The sequence below is a fragment of the Diuraphis noxia genome, unplaced genomic scaffold, assembly GCF_037042655.1.
Source record: "Diuraphis noxia isolate RWA-SAM2 unplaced genomic scaffold, SU_Dnox_SAM2 contig0005, whole genome shotgun sequence".
Lineage (NCBI taxonomy): Eukaryota > Metazoa > Arthropoda > Insecta > Hemiptera > Aphididae > Diuraphis > Diuraphis noxia.
Genome location: NW_028301715.1, coordinates 42,476,623 through 42,499,203, shown reverse-complemented (window position 1 = coordinate 42,499,203; position 22,581 = coordinate 42,476,623). Strand labels below are relative to the sequence as shown.

Here is a 22,581-nt window from a genome sequence, read left to right as displayed (position 1 = left end):
ATAATCTAATGAATTTACGTTTGACTTAGATAGTATATGGTTCCTGTATGTCTGGCTCTATCCCACACTCTCTGTCGTCCCGCTACCGTGCCATGGAGAAATTCCGGTTACCTTTTAAGTACCCTCTGCAGTTATTGTACCCATAATGTACGCCTATTGCTTGTGAATATATTAACGAGTTTAATTCCTCGTGGGAAATCATATCTCTTCCACCTTCATCCATCGGATTCTAGTAATAGAATGAATGTTACCTGGCTTTTAGAAACTAAAGGTCGGAAGCGACGGAAAGTTAACGCACTTTCCTGAAATACGGATGTACCGGTAGTGACACAGAGGCCGGGGTGATGCTTGGACAGGGGATTATTAGAAACCGTGTTATACATGAGTATTAAGTTTCCAAAAATGTGAGCACACGTGACCTTAATTTTACCGCTAGAGTCGAATGTTTCTGATAACATTATAATATCGAAGAGTATAATATTATTATCATTATTGATGCCATGAGTAGTAAGTATATTCTTTTCTATAGGTGGTATTATCAGAATGTGGATACGATTCGGGACAAAATAATCGATACGAATATTATTATTTAATAGTTTATTGGTATTAAATAGGTTTTATCATAGTGTGTTCATTGATATGAAAACTTAAGACTTTGATTAAAACAACGCGCCACATCATGCGTGTTTATTCATCATCCTGCATTGTGGTGAACCAATATTAACAATGAAGAATTTCATAATATCGTCGTATCAGATTAACCGATCTGACGCGCATTCTCACAAAATATTGAACCCTCCTATCAATCGTGAGTTTGTTAAACAAAATGTTTTAATAATTATTATTAAATCTGAATACAAGATAATTCGTGGAAGCAACTACTAATACATAGCTATAAGTCGCAGAGTCGACATAGTTTCATCGTTATTTCGTCGTGGAATTTTGTAGTGATGTTAAGAAACACTCCGTCAGTGGAATGAATTCGTAGCATCAAACTCGCTTAGTGAATTTAATTGTTTCTATGATATAGCGACCATCGAGGTATTCATAGCTCTATAATGCGAAGTGGTATTGGATTGTAAATTGTTGCTTTGCATACAAACTTAAACGGATGAGATCGATACGCGTGCATACATAATTTATTATTTTAAACATCGAAACTTAATTCGATTGACAATCATAATTTACATTTTAAAATGTACATTTTAAAAATAAAACCGTACCCGTATTTTAGCCTGTATTATGCGTAGTCGCCCGTTGCATTAAGTATGGCATGCGTAAGGTTCGCTATAAAATTTGAACAAAACTCAAAGAACACCACTGCTTTAAAATCAAGTAAAATTGTCCTGATGGATTCGATGTGATATCCCATGGTTACATTATATTTTTAACATAAAAACTGTGATTTTATTGAAATTCGCGTGTCGAAGTTCAAAAACCTGATAATATTATAATAACACATAGGAATTATAGGTTTATATTCAAGACAATACACGTGCATTAGATCGATTCTGTAAACTTTTGACCGACACACGTGGAGAGTAAGCGTTTTATTGATCATCGGTACTGCGACAAACGATAATATTATGTAAAGTAGCAATTCTCTGTGTTAGTAGATACCGTAATTTGATAGATGTAGCGCAGTTATCTATGACCCCGTTGGATATAATATGATGATACGATTAAGAGTGTCGCATACAACGTGGAAGAAAAACAAACAAACTGTCGACAGTCGTTGTACATCTAAACATTCAGACAGATTCATATTTAAGGGTGGCAGGAACAGATGGCTGTCATTCTGGAGTCTAGTTTTTAGAGGGTCCCTATTTTCAAAAAATATTTTCATTATTTTAATCCATTTATATATCTCCGTTCACTATAATTTTCTACAAGTATAGGTATTTTGTATATCTATGTATTGTTATATTCATTAACACAGCCAATAATCATATTTATTAACATTTCTATTAGTATGTAATATTTAGGCGCTTGAATGAATAAAATAAACTCAAAAAATTATCTGATTTCCAGCTCCAACTATTAAGATAAAATATAATTAAATAATTTGCCTAGCCACAAATCAGAAATAAAATTTGTTACAAACATTATTGTTCAGGATTAAACACTTTTTTTGTTTCATTTTGATTTTTTTTCTCTTCTAAACGGTGAGTTCAATGTTTGTTAATAGTAAATAACGTATCAAATTACGAAGATATATACAACCTATAATATTATCAATAGTAATATGGAGCGAATAGCAATGTGTTTTGTTATTAATAATTGTCGATAATATGTCTCATACATTATTTCGGTTCATCAAACAACCGATGTAGTCCAATAAAGTGTATGGTTCAATGATATACTACAGTGTATAATAATTTTGAACCTTTGTGAAAGAAAAATAAAAACCAAAATATTTCGATCCATAATGAGATTTCTAAACTATACCAAATACACCACAATGTAAAAAAACACATATAGATGTATCGCGACTTTTTTTCTTATTTCTTTCTTTCTTATTCTCCATTTATTTTTTATTTTTATATTCGAATTTGACTCCTCTTTGTTTCGTATCTTCGTTTTCCCCCCAAAAACTAATACCAATCCGTAGTCAGCCGATACGTTGAGAAAAATAAAACCCATTAAAAACTTTCAAAGCATAGTATATGAGTATAAAAATAAATACATACTTTTTTTTTCCGTACGATTGCCGGTCTCATGAGTTTCGACCGTACCAAAGATAATATAAATATTATGATACAGCTCGGGTGATCTGTTCCACTGGCTATACAATCATTATATTTTCTACTTCAGTTTTTGGCGTTTGAATAAAATATGAACGGATAAGAGGACTAAAACATGTGAGTAGGAGGAATTACCCTCATACATAAATTTGTCTGAGTCACGTAAACTTGAAACGTATGTTTTATGCAATCTAATATTTATTAGCATATTTTACTTGAAAAATTAAAAATATATGTCAGCCATGATAAAAATTAGTAAAAAATTAAATGTACAGTGTACACAATATATTTGTTTTAAATAAATAAATCCAGTTATTATATACAGTGATTAACGTTAACATAAAAATATGTATTTTTTTTAAAATTATTACTTATAAAAGGTTAACCAAGTATAAGCAACATAAATAATTCACAAAGCCATTAAAATGAATCACAATGTGCACTATTAGTATAATGTGTATTGTATAGTATAAATAATATTCTAAAACCAATAAAATAAACATCAACATATCCATAGAACTAATGGGACAATTAAGCCACCCCCCTCCACGCCTTCTCGACTGTGTTTATTTTAGCCTTTACCTATTTTAGTATCATATTAAAAAAACTGGGCTTAGAAAATATATTAGTAATAGAAAGCTTAACGTCGATGTTTTGGTCACACAGATCTCCGCCCCATACAATATTACTTGCTAAGCCATTGTATTAAACAAAATAGCATCATGCACGCTCTGTCTTAGTTTTTTTGAATAACGACGCGTGAGTCCAAAAACAATATAGAATATTTGTCATTTAACTTAATCATAAATAAATAATGGGAGTTTTTTGTTATGACTTGATCATTTTTAAACTCAGCGTCGTTTAATTTGGATTAGACATGAGATTTTGATTAATATCGATAACATCGTACAAATTGTAATAATAATCAAAATTAACTCCAGTATATCTGAACATGAGGAGAAAATAAGTACTAATGTTATATGCTCAAGTGTGAATATTATAACCATTTGAAATCGAAAATAGCCGTTACGGTACATATGTCATATTGTAGATAATACCTACTTGGTATATTTGAAACATAAACAATTGTTGAGTTCACACAATGATCCCTAACGGTAATCGTAAATTATTGAAGGAGATAGTATCATTTCAAATTTGATTACCTCCGAATAGTACTGTTGGTTAATACATTAGGTATCACATTAAATTAACTATCGTATGGAACAACGGAATTTGATAGGTTGATTTATGGATGGAAATGCTTAAAGAGATTATATTATCAGGTCATATTTTGATATAAATTATTTATCACTAAAGTTGTTGTATATATGGTCTAATTACGTGTCGCCATCTCAAAGCATCAAAATATAGAAATTAACGAAACAACACATGTGATGATATTGTACAAATTTGAATATACTGTGTGAGCACCTACCATTGAGTTAGAGTACCCTGAGATTTAATAATTAGTGTTTGAAAATTCAAGCGTTAATGTTGTATCATCGCTGTTGAATTTACAAACTATATCGGAAATCACACATTATCAATAAGTACAATAATTAATAGTTATTAATATTTATTTGGGTAATCGTTTTGCGGCCAAACACTGACACAAATTTAATACCTATAGTTTAATCCTATAGTTCTTACAATTGGTTATACTATTGGCATAAATTTAAAAAATTTAAATCATCTATTTCAAGTTATTCTGTGTGAAAATAGAATTAACAATATGAATATTTTTTTCTATTTGAGTTCAGTTTAATATTTACAAACCATGAACCCGGAACACATTTTAATATAATTTATCAAATTCAATAAAGTAAATATTTTCGTTGATACATTAATATATTTAGTAACGAGACATTTTTCACATTCAAATATTCGGTTGTATGCATATCATACCTAATAGTTTTCGTATGAATTGTTAAACTCTACATTAATTATTATTTTCGATCTTTCGACAATTATATCTGACTCAATTGCAAGAGTTATTAACATTCATATATTTGTATGATGGGTCATTTTTAGAATTTCTCTGTGACATCCTTTACAGTTAAAATGCAAACTGGTATTTTTATTGTATTCCATATCCGATGGTCCTACAAATGCGAGCCCTCGAAAAACGGTTTTAAATCATTTTGGTCAGTATATATGGACTTCCGGAAAGGAAATTGTTTATTATTAGATAGATTATGTTTGATTTTATGACCATTAAAAAAAAATAAATAAATAAAAATATAAAAAATATATTAATGGAATCATTCAGTAACTGAATAAATTATGAGAGTGCAATTTTGTTCCCACATTTTATCATACATTAGTCTAATAGTTTTTAAAATGTAGTTTGTTATCTAACCTATCTGTTATTGATTTAAGGAATACATATTTGATCGATAAAATTTTTTTTCTTGAATAGTAAAAAATTATATTACCAGTATTTTATTCTAATACTCTTAAGTAACAAGGAAAATACCACTCAAAATGTAGCTAATTGTTGCCGAAAGATACTTGGAAAAAAATTATTACTATACCTCGCAATTATTGAAATTATATCCATCGAAAACTATCTTCTCTTAGCGACGTTATATATTGTTGTTTGTGTGTAATTTTCCGAAAGCTTTTATGTTTGAATTAAAAGCTGGCATAGTATCAAAGTAAGCTCACTAAAAATTAAAAAAAAAAAACCCAACAAACATCAATAGCTCACATATTATATTCGATGTTTCAATGTTTATTATTATTCCGATGTAAAATAAGTGATTCGTCGAATTGCTTTTTTCTTTTAAAATGTCCGTCTTGACAATTATTTTGGCCATATATTTTGTTTATCGAAAAATTATTCTATGAATGACATTACTATATTATAATAATATTTGCAAATTATATAGGTAGCCTACGTAGTCGAAGATTTCGCGGTGATTCGAAGTTAGTGGGTTTTGTCTGAGGAATATACAAAATTTAAATAATCGTGTGTTTTGATCTAATGAAAAAAAAAAAAAACAGAAGAAATATTCTAGAGTATTAAGGGATGTATTTTTATTTAGAATATTGCGGTGATTTTATAGCTACCTAGTATAGAAATTTGTTATGCCGAGAGTTGACTGTATTAATAATTCTTTTATATTTTTAGCTATTTATATAACAATATTTTTGCTCTATCGAGATATGATAAAACGTATATCATAATTACCCATTTGATATTTTTTTTCGCTGTCAGTGGTTATGAAGAAGAGGGCTAAAGTTTTGATGACGGATAGAAAGAAAATAAATCGCCTAATGGTATGGAAAAAATAACTTAAATGGTAAAAAAATATAGCCATAACGCATAATATGATAAAAAAATTAGCTGGCCAGAAATATTTGAACAATTATTTCGATTATTGAATATTGTTATATAGTTATTACTTATTAATTACCATAGATATATAATATAAATTATTATTATTATCTTATTATATGTCTATGTTAATTACTGCCGTTAGATAAAGCTAATCATTTTGAAGATCAAATATTTAAAATTAAATTTCATTCTTCGTTTCAAATTCGATTCAAAATGTGAATCGCAAAAATTCGTCATCGTAAAGGTGCTGATTCACTTGAAAACATTTTTTTTTTTTTTATCCTCGCACTAAATTATATTAGTTTGGTTGACTGGAATTCAAAACAATGATTAAGCATTTTACATAGGTATATTAAAATATTATTACAAACGTCATATACTGAATAAAAACCATCGTTGCACTCAGCCATGTTATATAATACTATTGCGCTTCATTTTAAATCGTACCTATCAAAAATGTTCGTTTAATAATTGAATTGTTGATAATTATATCGTATATGCCTTTGATAGTTCGAGAAAACAGAAGTTTTCAACGACAGCATTTTATTCACCGTCGAAATATTATGTTTAAAAACAATAACTTTAATGCTATTATGAAGAAGAGCAGACTTAAAATAAATAATACTTAGTTTGAAATCTTAAAACAAATGTAGTTTTCGATAGTAAATACAATTTCAATAATAATTAGTATATAGTTATTCTATTTCGAGACTATATTGAAACAGAGAATTATGCCCAATGTACCTGCCTGCTTATATACATTATTCCTTGCTAAAATTAAATCTTTATACCTAGCGACGTCATCGTCATCGTAGCAGCCGATGGTCGAATTATCCATCTGGTATCATTGTTATGTCATAATCCCGTATTGCAATTGTCGTATAATATGTTTTCTAAACACTGTGCAAACAATATTATTATGACGTTTTGTGCAGTTTTAAATTTAATTACTTTTGACATAATTACTGTAGCATAGAAAAAGGGTTGCACGACAATCACGTCGTCATACGGGCCAAGAGACACGAGAGCCTATAATATAATACTACTAGGTAGGTACTTGTACTATTATGGTTTTAGTGACAGCACGCAAAAGTATAATCCGCTGGTTTATATTTTTTACTCTGAACATTTTGTTTTTATTAAGTAACTAGATTTAAAAATATAAATTTATATATTATATTAACACTACAGAATACTGCGTTTTTAGTGTAAGTAGATTTCAATTTTTAGCCGTGTATAATTACAGACGAACCGCGTCATTTTTTTTGTCGATGTTTGTGTCGCATTAATCGGAAAATGTCACTGTAAATTTCTAAATATTATAAGTCCAAGCATACTTCGGACTCGAAAATTACCAGCAAATATACCGGTACGACTACTCTTATTAACATCACGGGTGCACGTGTGTTGTTGTGTCACCTTATCGCTATGTATAACTCCTAGATATATGTGAATCCGACACAGCTATAGTATGTCATCAACGAAATCTTCTTCTCCGATGTCATTTATGTCATATTTTGTTCAATGATATGGTGTCCACATTACTTTTTTATGATTTGATGACCAATTTATTCAGATATTCACGAATCGCAATATATTATACACTACGCAGTGTCATACTAAATAAATATTGTATATAACATATAAATACAAAACTGGACAATAAATTATACATTTCATATCGCTTTTGGTTAACGTTTTGTTATTAAATTCATTATATTCAGTGATACCATATTTAAACCCTCGAAAATTAAATCTCAATTTAAGTACTTTATTCTTTGCATTATATTCAATTTCATTTAGTTTACTTATTAAAAATAGTTGGTTTTGTCTAAAATAATATACTATAATATAGTATAATCCCTTTAAATATCTCAAGCTATATATTGTTTACTGAATAATACAATTCAAGCAATACAGCTATCTTTATTCGTGATTATTCAATTTTAATTTCACCCGATCCAAATAAATATCTACTCTAATATTTTTGAAAACAAACTCAAATTTATATGTTTGAGTAAAACATTTCATACTATCTATTAAACATACAATTGTATATAGAAATAATAACGATGTAATATTCTATTCGAATAAAATCATGAATATATATATATATATATATAATATATATATATATATATAATATATATATATATATATATATATAGACAACCGCTGCTTTCTAACACCAAAGCGGCAGCTATATTATTGCAGCCAGCGCGTATTTTCATAATTATTAAACTCATAATAGATTTATATAAATATAATCACCAATATTACGTCAACAAAAAGATACCCAATGAAAACAAACAAAAATCAAACATAAGATAAACGCGTCCGTATGTAAAAAAATATTTTTCAACACTCATGTCGATTGAGTAATCAGACGATATCTTACATGTTATGACCATTCGTGTTTGACAATGACTTTTTTTTTATGTATAGGAACATGCTTCAACAGAAATCGTTCGAAACCATATTTTAACTAAGTTTCTCATATTTCAGTGTTTTGACTCATCACATCAACCCGAATGTTAATTTAAACCCAAAACCATTGATACAATATTAAATATAAGTAATATATTCCTACATACAATGACGTAGTCTAGACAGATATGTTGAGTGTCACAAATTTCTCATTGAAATAATGACATCCAAGAATAAAACAAACAAAATTCCTAACAGAGCACAAATAAGATTGTAATACCTATGCAATAATGATACCGTAACAAGTAACTAATAACCAAAAGTATGATATTTTGTAAAATTAAATAAAAACCGTTTTAATGTATCCCTTCGTTTATCTGCATTTCAATCGGGTGTATCATACACAGCTATAACAACACTGTGTTTCATGGTTTTTTATTTTTTGTTCATGTTATATAACGGAAAAGGTTTGCGAACTGTTTTTAAGTGTTGAGTTTATCGTTCTGGACAGCCGTCAAATTATATTCAATATTCTGTGATGTGAACGTTTCACTTTAACTATTGTTGTACTACCCGATCATTAATTCAAAGCCTAACTATCGCTATCGTATAAATATACATCACATGCATTATATATTATATTTTATATATTATTGACAATTATATTATATTAAATTACAGACTAACAATGTTCATTGAACATTATTTTACTCGGTGTCACAGAGCATTGTTGTTAATCGCATCTTTTGCGTGAAACGCCCACCCGAGCTGCTATCCCTCTCGTGGCACTTGTGTGAACCTTATGTGATATATATATATTTGTGTAGGTACTCTGTATAACAGTAGCTAATAATATTGTGTACCGTATTTTTCCGATTTTTTTTTTTACACCGCAGTCGTAGTTTTGTGGACTGTTTAAACGTGTGATTTTAAAATAGGACCTAATTATATCAATTTATCCGCTCGCAACGATCACTATTATAATACAAAAACTGGGATGGGAAAATAGGCTACTCGAATAAAAGCAAAATCGAATGTTTTTTTGAGAACATAGTAATAACACTCGCACCCGACTCTACAGTGATTTCCTCAACTATAGTAATGCTAGATAAACTAAGCCGAAACGTTTCATAAATACACTGGAGAAAATGCAGGTGAATTATATTATTATATGATAGTGCGATTAGGTCTTGATATAAAATAGGTACCTACTTAAGACTGTGTATTCTAAGGGCTTCCAAAAATGTTTAACTCGCATATTTTTGCAACTTATAACCGTGAATATGTAAAAATGTATTTATAATATGGAAATAATTTATAATTCAATTAATATTATTTTTAAATACAATTTTCATAATAAATCTATTCAAAAACTTAACTGATATTTGTAAACTTTTCTTATTTTGTAATAAACTTCAACTTTAGTATATCTTTTATTCTCTATCTAGGTAGGAAATATTTTTGTGCAGTCCGTGTTCCTCTTGCAAGGCCAATCATAATAATATAATAACAGGTATTTAATTTTGTCAAAAAAAATTATATCAATTATCGTTACGATTTTCTGATGTAGTAGTAGTAGTGCAAGAGCAAATGCATTTTCAAACTTTCCAAAGATAAAACTACAACACAAGGTTATAATAAATTTTTTTTTTTGCTATTGCGTCTTAGTGAGTGAATTTAATATTTTATAAGAACTTAAAAATCAAAGAATTACTTAAAAACATCAAAAATATATATCCTGTTTATTTATTTGAGCCCTCTCCCCACAATAATATATTCCATCTAAAGTTTTAAAAATAATCATAATAGAATCAATGATTTTCGATTCGATAAAATAATATAGTATCGTGGACATTCGATCTCACTCTACGATATAGTTATATAATATTGCATGATTTTTATTGCTTGTTTGAATTGTGCATTTTATTTGATAAATACATTATTATAATTTTAATAATCATTATATATTATATAAATAACACTTGTGGATAGTGTAAGAGACTGTTTCATAGCAAACTTGTAAACATTTTTCTACGGTCGATCCGGAACAAAAACATGCACATTTGGTTTTATTACAATAATACGCAAAGCTCGTCGAGTAATACATTAAAAAGACTGCTTTGAACAATGTGAACAAAAGTCTGTCACGATTATGCGCGTACATCATATTTTTAATACGTCCTGTGCAATATAATATACAGCTAGCACACCACAACAATTGTGATCATTATTAAAATTTTCAATCATGCCATCTCCGTATAATAATATGATCGTTTGCCGATCGCGTCATCTGCATAATTCGCGCACACAATAAGATGAAAAATAATATTAATATATAAATTTGGTGAATGTGTATTAAAACAGTGTGCACGTTATTCGCAAACAATGATGATTTTCTTTACCCCCTTCGTACGTTTAAAATTAATCCGGTCGGCCACTTTATAGCACTAATATCGTTCATACTTTATGATAATATTGTAATTTGTAATACATTATGTACTGTGCAATATTCACCAAAGTGTACAATGCACATCATGCACCGATGTATGTTAAGTGTAATTTGCACCACATTGTTAATTGTGCAGTTGTTGCATTATCATACGGTGGACAAAATTATCACATTCGACGACGGCGTCAAGGAGTTGACCATCATTGCTTAAAATTACCTTTTTATAATATATATTATATATTATATAGCTCTAGAAACGCTGAATGTATATCATAGACAAGTTGCACTTCATCATTTTTTGAGTTGAAAGACCAATAATTTACTTCACTTAATAATAGACGAATAAATGTTTAAATGAAAAATATATTGTACCTACCTAACAATTTAATAATGATATTAAAGAAAAATTTCATTACTCGAATAAAATATAAACTTACAAAAATGACTACTTATAAATATAAAACAAATGATAACACTATCGAATATATTATTTTAAAGTATCTAATATAATATTATGATTTATTGTTATCCCATATTATACTGAAACGTAGTTTATGCACTGGTACGTAAAGCTAGGCCGATAATAATTTGCTGGCTATAATGAATATTTTATTTCACTTATAGGCATCATTAAAATGCATATTTTTATATGTTGTTTATAATAGCCACTATACTAATATATAGAATATTTGCTACAAATTACCTATTATCATATTATTAAATGTAAGAAGTTTGCATACTATATTTAATTTTTGATTTTCAAGTGTTTTATACTCTGCGTATGATAACGTCTGCATCATGGTTTGTATCCAACACTACACTGCACTCTGACCTAAAAATTGAGTCAGTCGATCAATTAGTCATAAAACACTACACATTTTTCTATTCCGAACTACCTTTCCGTGCTAATCCATTAGTGTCGCATTATCAAATAATCAACCCATTAATTCCACCCATAGGCTCAAAAGAAAATACTGCAGTGACTTGCTAATCTAAGACAAATCTAAAGTAATATCGCGTTGGATTCCAGCACTGGTTAACCTCCCTCTTTATATTATTCGTTTTAATTATTGTAAATTAATTAATTATCAGTTTTACTTATTGTGCTAACACAGATTATGAATATATTCTTTTTAATAATTTTTTTTTTTGAAACCACATTATTTTCTTTCAGGAAAGTAAAGTTAATCCAGATATAAAACATGTTGAGAACATTTTGAAATACTTTGGTAAATATTTATTAATATATTAATATGTTTTTAATGAAGTCATGACTTTTCAAAGAAATTTATAAGGTTTTCTAAAAACCTGATTTACTAAATTTACTTTCCAAACGGAAAAGCTACGGAAGTTAAAAATCGAAGCACTATTTCGACAACTCATCGTACACACACACAAAAAAAAATTGTAATCATATTATAATCTTTGTAAAATCAATACATTCATCGCTCCATTCAGAATATAAAAATTGTATGATATATATGTAGTGTATGAATTTATAAATTATACAATATATATAAAAATTTAAATTTAAATAACATTGATTGATTTAAAAATATTAAGTTATTTTATTAGCAAGATACCCAAGTCTTATTTAGTTTAAGTTCGGTTAAATGTGGGTGGGACTATACTAGATGGAAAAACATATTTTACCTGAAATGTATGGGTAAGCGGTTTGAATATCGATTATAAATAATTTAAGGAGTTTAGTGTGTATACTGACCATAAGATGAGTACAAGTTTTGTTTCGAAAACAACTGATCCATGAAGCACGGCACCACTCCCAGATGTGACGTTAGTATGAATGTTTTTACACCAACAGTGCGACGACCTTGTCAAAACAATAATTTCCCCTGCACCCTTGCCACTCGACTGTTTAGAGTTTTAAATATATGTGTATGCGTTTTTTACTTGTTCTCCTTTTATCCAACACATCGTCCGTGTGGAAAGGAAATACCCAAACAATTAGGTTTACGCTTAAAATATGAGAAATTTGTATATAACTTCAACTTTTTCCAAAACACGTGATTCATTCGTGTGAGTAGTTGTAAACTTGGTAATCCTCTGACTGGTTAGCAGTACATTACAACAAATATATTTATATTTATACACACACGTTTATATATTATATATTCCGGTTATGGTTATCTAGCTTTGTTTCTGTTTTGTTAAAAGTACCCAATCCGTCATCATGCCACAGAGGGGATTTGTTTACTTTTATCTAGTTTTTATCCTCGTAATTTACATATGTCCGGCTGACGCAACGTCCGTCCACAATATTTAGTCTTAGACGATACGATATCTTATCGTCGAGTAATACTCCAGTATTATTATTATTATTATAGAAATTGTTAAATAATTATCCATAAAGCACGGTGAAAAATATATGGTAATCGATGTTAACCTTTATCTTGAATGACGACTGATAATTATTACTCGAAAATAGTGTGATACCTATAAACACAGTCATTTATAAGCGATCGTAATACCTATTTCATATTATAATTATTTAAGGACAATATAATAGTATTATTATACATTAAATATTAGAGCTGTCTTTTCATCATCACCGATGGTTTAGAGCAATTCAAATTTAATAAATGCATGTGATGCTGGACTCGATGAATTAAAATACAATACTGTTAGGTTGTAATGTTTGGATTTTGATCAAATATTATTATAACATTTTTAAGCACATTCATAACAATATTATTATTTATTATTAATACACAGCTGGATAGAGATATAAAGCTCAAAGGAACACATGTGTACCTATATTGCCTATACATCACGCCGTGTTGCATATTATAATAATATTATAAAATGAAAATTCTTGCGGAGTTCTTGTTTCGATTTGTTCATCTAGACGGAGCACATAAAAACCATAAGCCGTTGCGTATTAGAAAACGATTTGGAAGGAGTTCCACAGCGACATAATAATATGATCGAAATTCGTATCAGGTTCCTAGGAACTGAAGTTTTCTGAATCAAAACAATAAAATGAAAATATCGAAATATCGAAATATACACTCGACGCGCATGTATTGTGTATTCTAGTTACGCGTTTTATCAGGTTTTAGAGAGAGAAAAATCAGATTTTCCGGATTCGTGTTCTCATCGTATAAAATAAAACTTGCTTATAGATGCATGCACAGGAACACGCCGTACACCTCTGACGAACGTAATAATATTATAAAAGCACTTGAGCCGCAGGTCTCGAAAGAAGGCGTCCATTTCTTTCGCTGTACCTACCCCCTTGTACCATCAGGCGTAATAATCCGGTTATAACCAAATGGTAAGTTTTTATGCACGCCCATTAAAATAATTCGGTTGGTTATTGTTATCGGATTGAATTCGATTGTTATATTGAAAACGGTTCCGCGTTTACATTGTGAAATAAATTAACGGAGACGAAAACAACTTACGGTCGACGCTAAAGTACCTCGTCGGTGGTAGGGTAGTTGCCAGTTGTCGGGGAGCATTTGTGCCGTTTGTGGTGATAATCAGAAGGTAGTTATGGGGGGGGGGGGCTAGTTGTAAGGCAGTAAACGAATTCACAATAATAATGCGATTTTCTTATTTTCAGTACTTTTGTTCCGCGCGCGACGAATAAATTTAAATATTTGTTTTGGTTAATTCCATGAAATGCCGGAGAAGCGCAGACACGTATAACCGAGGAAAAAATCTTTTCCAACCGATTTAAGCCACCATCGTAGTTCGCTCGCATCGTACAAATAACACTATTTTATCTATATAACAACGTATAATAATACGACGACGAAGTCATAACCGCAAATCCGGCTACGCGACTTATGTGGTCGGCTGCGTTCGTTAAATCACACATATATTATTATTATTATTATCGTGACTATATTTATTGCACACCCAGTCTTCGCACGCAAATTCATTTACACGCACGCGCACGCGCACGCGCACACACGCACACACACAAAAACGAAATTTCGAGATTTATAATATTTTAAATCCCAGTGGTCGGCCAGGCGTTTCGCACAACAACCACCGAGGAATCGGTCGACTGCAACGTGTATATACTGTTGCAGTTATAGCGTACGATTTAATAATAAGTTATTAAATTATTTTGTATTATTAATGACGTATTACACCGCCGCGGCTTCGCTGAGCACGAAAATCATAAAACATAATGTTAAATTGTACCTAATATTAAAAATACTATAATAATGTCGGGATATGACCAACCGTACCGCCATGTGTTCATGTACCTACATAATATAATATATTACGGCAATTACCGCTTGCGTGCCATAAACAATACTACCTATATAGGCACCTACTGCAATGTGAACGATATTAAATAATATCGCACCAATAATACTTCATTAACGTTAATACGACAATATCAGTATCGTATTATAATACAACGACGAAAATTATGTGGTACGATTATGTATTATATTATTATTATTATTATTATTATTATTATTGTATTATGTGATCCGACGTATTGGTGCGGTGATACTTGTGAAAGCATCTAATAATAATAATAATATTAATATAATAGTATTATATGGTACATCGGTGTGTGAGAAATGTGATTATCGTATAATATTAATGTATGTGTGCGCGCCTTCGCTCGCGCCCGTGTGTGTGTGTGTGTGTGTGTCTAGGTATGCATTTGATGGACCGACTATGATGCACCGCCGCCTCTTCTACTGACGTTGTGGTGATAACAAAATATATGACAATTTGATATGGTGAATTGCGTTCCGTCCGCTTACGCATACACACTCGCACATGTATATATATATATAGTTTATGATTTTACATAATATTATAATATATTGTACCTGCTCACACGTAAAATAATATTATGCACAGTCGTATTCGGTATAATAATATGATATATTATATACATAACGTAACGCTCGCGTAATATGCTCATCCACCAATCGTTAATCGTAAGTCGCGGCGTGTGTATAATATTATGATATTATCTGCTATATTATACACGATCGGAAGTTCTGCAGATTTGTAACTGCTAATAATAGACCGTACGATTAGAAACAATAATTATTGGTTGTCACGGCCCTGCGATCCGGTAATTAATTGTTATTGGTACCTATATTAAAAGTTTAGAATAACTGTGTTGTTGTCAAAAAGAAAAAAAGGAGGGATTAGAGTACTTGCTTCCCGAATTTTCCTGTGTATAAATCGCAAGTATTGCACGGTGTTTTTAATTCTCATCATAATATCTTAATGCGTCTTGCTTGTGCTGTATTAAGTATATTTTTATAATACCATTCTTGAAGAGATTTTGTGTCTGTATACCTACTATAATACACAAGTACCATTATTAGCTCACGCATAGATGATGTTCATCTTGAAAACGATTTAGTGGGTGGTGTCAAGTCTCTTATTTTCGTATACATAATATATACATCATCATATGTGTATTTCATACGTATATTTAAAACGTCACGAGAGGAAACTAATAATTAATGAAATTTTCATTTAATGAGAAATACCGTTCGAATCTGAGAGACCTAAAAAAATATTGGACGGCTCGATCTTTGCAAACAAAACGTAAACGTCGGTCTTTTATATATATATATGTATACAGTAGCCATGGTGACGATATTTTTTGATCCTGTCGCCTTAGAGACGTATAATAATCTGCTCACTCAAATTCATTCGGTAGCATAACATGAATATTGATTATCTAAGAAAATGTGTTTAACAGTGCGATGAACCTACATCTCCAAATAATAAATATCGTAAATATATTATAATTGTATAATAATATTATTGTCGTTTATATTATTTTGGTTGGATATAGTTATTTTAAAATTACTCGACGTGACTGTAATCGGTGTATAATTGAAGTTTGCGGACTATATAGTGTTGAGGAATAAGCAGACTACGCGTATTGGTTTTTAAAATAATATTATGTTTCTTTTAATTTTGTTTTTCATTCGGAAATCGTTCAGAAATTTGCCGATAATAAACACGGTAACAGTTCGTTTTTTATGCGTCACTTCTCTATATATACTATATGTATACGGTCGATGAGAAATGAATTTAGTACTTGTCCAAATTCCAAGCCGCAATAAACGTTGAAGAAACGAGCTCAAAAAGTGTTAGACCAATAGTACCATATTTCTGTGAATTACCTAGCTTCGTCGAATTCTATTGGTTTTCAAACGATATTGCAGCAACTCTCAAACAATCACAAATTATATTACCTGCAAAACCTCGATGCCGGAAGAATTAACTAATGTTTTTTTTTTTTTTTTTTAGTTTTACGCTCAACATTTATAAAAACCATATTATCAGTGGTCGTCTCCTGCACGGAAAAAACGTTCCACACACACGAGATTGTGTGATTTCAAAATACTTTTTATATTAAATAATTTCAATCGCCCTGAGACGAAGATGGCGTTATACGCGATCGCACATATTATTATTATTGTTATTATGCTACTTGTACATATTATAACATATTATAATATATATATATACAGATCCTGCAGTGTATGTCACTGGCGGTGGTGGTTCGCCGTAATAAATGGTAGCATAAATTACAGGCAAAGCGATGACGTTGACAATAAAACAGAAATACAATTTCCTAGTTGGTCATTATTCACGGTTTGGAAATAGGTCGGATAATATTCGTTTTAGAGATTTAATGCCGATTTAACGGGGTATTTGTCAAAACCCGGGACATGGGGGAGCTGAATATCCGTGTGGATGAATGTGTGGTGGTGGTGGTGGTGGTGGTGGTGGTGGCGGTTGTGGTGGTGGTTGGGGTGGTGGTGGTGGTGTAGATGGTGACAGGTGGTGGTGGTGATTACGATGTCGAGGAAATATAGCCTGGTGGTGTTGAGGAAACGTGTACAAGGAGGGTTCGGGTTCTTTTGCAATAATGTCTTTCGTTTATTTATTCACCTAGGAAGAATATTATTACTATTATTATTTGTGTGTACGTGTCAATTATTGCGGCGTGTCCGAAGTTTTTATTTTATTATTATAATTATTATGATCATATGATTATTAATAATATAGTTGTTGCGGCGACGCGCGTGCGTCGTTAATGTGACGAGAAATTTTCATTTTACTTATCGTACAGTTCCACTGATGATCGTATGACTGTAGGTGGGAGAGGGTTCGTCAAAAACTATAGTTGAGTCATAATAATCATACAATATTACTAAATGTTATTCGTTAAGTTTTTTTATCAAGTTAATAATATTTTATGTGGGTGTCATTATATATTATTGAGCCATATAAATAAATTTGTGTTAGTTTTGTTGTTCATCGTGTTCGACGAACGGAATGACAGCCATGTGTTGCTCAAATATTCGATAACCTTTTTAAGATATAACTCAATTCTAGGTTGTAATAATATAGAAGAAGGACTTGCGGGAAGCCTTCAATATGATTTGAAGCGCGTCTAAACTTATTATAGCTTAAGTTTGAAACTCAACTACAAAAAAAAAAAAATAAAACATATACAAGAACTATAATATTGTATTATACAATTAATTATTAATCGTTCGAGGACAAAATTGTACAAATGGGAAATGGCTGAACGGCTTGTATGAAGATATCTCGACCGAAATTTTTTTTTTTAGATATTCGACCGTTAATCGAGTAACTTAAAAATAAATATCGATCAATTGTTGGTAATAAAAAATGCGTGTTGAAAATATATATATGTACAAAATATAGTCGGAATTCTAATTTTTAATTTGCTTTCGTGTCTTAAACAATTATATACTGGGTTTCGTATTATGTGGGTCAATAAGGTTGGTAGTATTTTGGTATCATGTTTAGCTTTCATCGCTCCTATGTGATCGAAAGCGGCGCTGACGTAAACATATACACTCTGAGCTATATTCAAATAAAAACTTTTTTTTTTCTCTGTCGAGAAACGTATTCAAAACGAATAAATCCGATTAATTTAAGTCGAATAAAATACTCGGTTGAAACACACGGCCTCCATTTACCATTTAAATGCAACAGTCTTGTGTTTATCGTGCGTCCGGGCTTAAGCCAATTACGTGCATCGCCATGAGTCTAACGCGACGCAACGCAAAATAAAATAAATGAATAAATGGAAACACTGTGCTTAGGTAACACTATTCAGCGTGTGCGTGTGTTACAGTTCATGAATTTTGTCATCGTACTCATAATATATTATTATGAACACAAGACCGTGTTTTATTTTTCGATGTATATTACTTAGCTTTTTGATACTATATATTATATTATTATGTAACGTATAGTCTCGCTTTGAAAATGTCGAAAGGTTCGTTGAGAAACATTGACACATTATTCAACGCACTCTACAGCTACAACAGCCGAAGTACCCGTAGTACTTACCTACGTGAAAACGTAAAAAAAATATAAATCATTAAAAAAATAAAACCTATCGGATTCAAACGTTTTGTCTACGATTGCACTCTGGCTGTGCTCAAATATTCCACCTAATCGTATTAAATATTATATACTTCAATTATGTAGTACTGTAGTACTATGTAATACTATTTCGCTCGTATTTAATCGGTATGAATAGGGACGAAAAGGTTATTGAAACACGAACCTCACCGTTTGGATAGATATAGACGCAATAATATATGATTTTTATACTGAGGAGCTATTAGTTTTCGGCGTCTGAAGTTTTGGAAGATGTGTTTTTTTTTTTTTTTTGTATAGTCGCAAGATTTACGTGATATTGTTATTATTGACGTGTTTCATATACGACGAAAACATTCCAACAGAACATTTTAGAACGAATCAAGTTTTGATTTGTGTACATACACTGTACGTCTGTACATCTAATTAAGTATCGTACCTGTGTTTTAATATTATAGTGTATAACCAAGTTCGAAGTCAAACTTTGAGAGTTATACTTTTTTCCCCATTTTTGCAACTTTGTGTGATCGTTTGTAAGAAAAAATAAAGATACAGTAAAGGTCGATTTTTTTTTTAAAGTTAATTTGAAAAAAATTCATAAATTTGTCTGATTAACTGTACATTGTTAAGTTGTATGGTAATAAATAATATGATTTCTTAAATTGGTAAAAACTCGAGTGATAAAAAATTTTTATGTGTTAAAATCTTGATATCAGCTGTTTTATTTTTTTTTTTAGTTATCTACCTGTTGATAAATATATTTCGTTTAAGTTTGATCAACGTACTAGCTCAGTGTTAGAAATTCTATTTCTATTAGAATTACTAATACAGTAGTTGTATTCTGTAGATAAATTCCATCAATATAATATTTTAATTAGTGCTGAATGAGTTAGTAAATATTTCTATTTTCTCGCTCAGGTATCATTGATATCTCATTCGACAGATTGTCGAATGATAAACGAAAAAATGATTTATAATTTTACCAAATGGTCGTAGACTTAACATCGAAATTTACAGTCTGGATATTTGTTCACGGATAACCAGGAATAATCTAAAAACATATCGTGAGTTTTGTTTTTTTTAATTTCAAGAATAAATATCATAGAAATATTTGTAAACGCATTTGTGTGTCTTGCAACATTTGAATGCAATCATAAAATGTAATGTACGTCATACTAATATATGATTATTGTCATTACTATAGTCATTTCAAGAGAATATGCGAGCATTGTTATTAAGCGTAGTCCATCAGCTGGTCACACTTGGTGTTTGACGGACCAAGTGACACAATAATACATATTTTTATATAAGAGTACGGTATAATACGATTCCGAGCAATTTTAATGTAATGCCATAGTCGCTGCTTTTCATATTATACTATTATAATAAATAATATGAGGCGAGACGTCTCGGTCGTTATTACACCCTCATAACCGTAGGTGAATACACTGCAGGCTACCTTATAATTTATTAATAAAATATGCGAGTCTTGCTTCTCTCGCCAAACCCATTCTGGGAATGGTCTCTGTATGATGACGGTGATGGGTGATGCGTTGATGTTTTTTCACTCGTCTGTCCGTCCGTGTCACGCCCACCACGACACAACCGCACAGAAAAAGTTGGTAAATGTATTTTTTTTTAACTATTATTTTTCTAACACTATGATAGATAGGTAATAATTATTTTTGTACGCAAAATATTAGGTATTATAATGTTGTACGATCTAATTGATAAGTTTGAAAACCGTAAATAAAACAACGACTTAGTGATAGCGTGAAATAATCGTGTTTGATAAAATATAATATAGTATATTATACTAATTTACTATAGGTGTGAAAATACAACGAACAATAAAATAAAATCCTGGAAATCTCGATCAATCCCCCGGCAGTATATTGATAATTTTCATGAATAAATCGCAGTGACTTTATACGTTTACAACAACTTAAAACATTCAAAGATATAATATGAATAATGTAAAATTACCACAGTAATAAATGCACAGAAAAACTTAATACGTGTTCTCTAAATTATATTGTACTGGGTTATTTACCAAGAATTCTCAACACCCTTTTTTTTTTCAATAACGTAAATATTTTAAATTTGATTTTTGCATTTTTAATAATTTACTTTGAAACCGTATTATTTTTAAACCTCTTGAGATTTTTTGTGCTATTATGTAGTAGAATATAATTATTAAGGTTAATGTTTTAATTAACTATTCTACGGTCAGCATAACATTATAAAATTATACTCATATTTTAATATATTATATTATTTGTTGATTCTGCGCTCACGAAATCCACTTCCAGGTTATTTGGATGTGTTACATCGGAACGAGGACGCAGAAATAATTATTTATTCATCAGTCAAAGAAATAACCGGGAGCTTGTAATATATTACGAACAGGATGCTAAATTTTGAAACGCGTTTTTGAGTATAAATATTGTACGAAAAGAATAACTGTTGTTGCCTGCTCGTTTATATCTTAAGATACGTGTGTATTTTAATAATGAAAATAATTTCAAATCGTCAATTATTATTTATGAGCGATCTATAATCTGGTTATCCGGCTCTATTATATCGCATACACTGCCACTGAATTACTGCCCAGTCATTGTGTAACTGCACTGTTTGATTGGCCGAATATTATTATTTTATTTTTTTTTTTTTGAGGAAATATAACATTTATATTGTAGACATAAATATAATATGTATAAGCGGGTTAAGTAAACAAGAAAACCGTAGAATACGAATTATTTAATTTGAAGAAGAAGCCACCCAGTGATGCCACTGTTATTATTCACTTGATTTAGATCTCGTGTATTTGTATTTAACTTTTTTTTTTTAGTTGAATGTAATAAATCTTCACGCTATTTACGTTTAAGTATCATTGGATGGCTACCTAAAATTTCGTGAGATGATATAGTCTTGATTATTCGATTTGATTTTTGAAGATATCAAAATATTATGTTCTATAAAAAATATATGTATATATATTGTGTGTATAAAGTTGGTTTAATCGAAAATTACAATATATTAAAAAAAAAAAAAATCTAGATTATAAGTACACTACATATTTGTATGCTTATTGAAAAATGTATAACTGAGTTTATGATATGAATGTTTATGCTAATTATAATTTATTATTAACTGCTTATAGTTACTAATATTATTAAATTATTATATGCTATTAGCAGAAACCTTTATATAACGAACACTGT

General features: G+C 30.1%; 1 protein-coding gene across 4 annotated transcripts in view; it reads left to right on the top strand.

Annotated features, from left to right (window-relative positions):
• The window catches only part of LOC107166174 (zwei Ig domain protein zig-8-like), a 417,908-nt gene that overhangs the window by 326,722 nt on the left and 68,605 nt on the right, over positions 1-22,581 (top strand). The gene's annotated exons all lie outside the window — the stretch shown is intronic.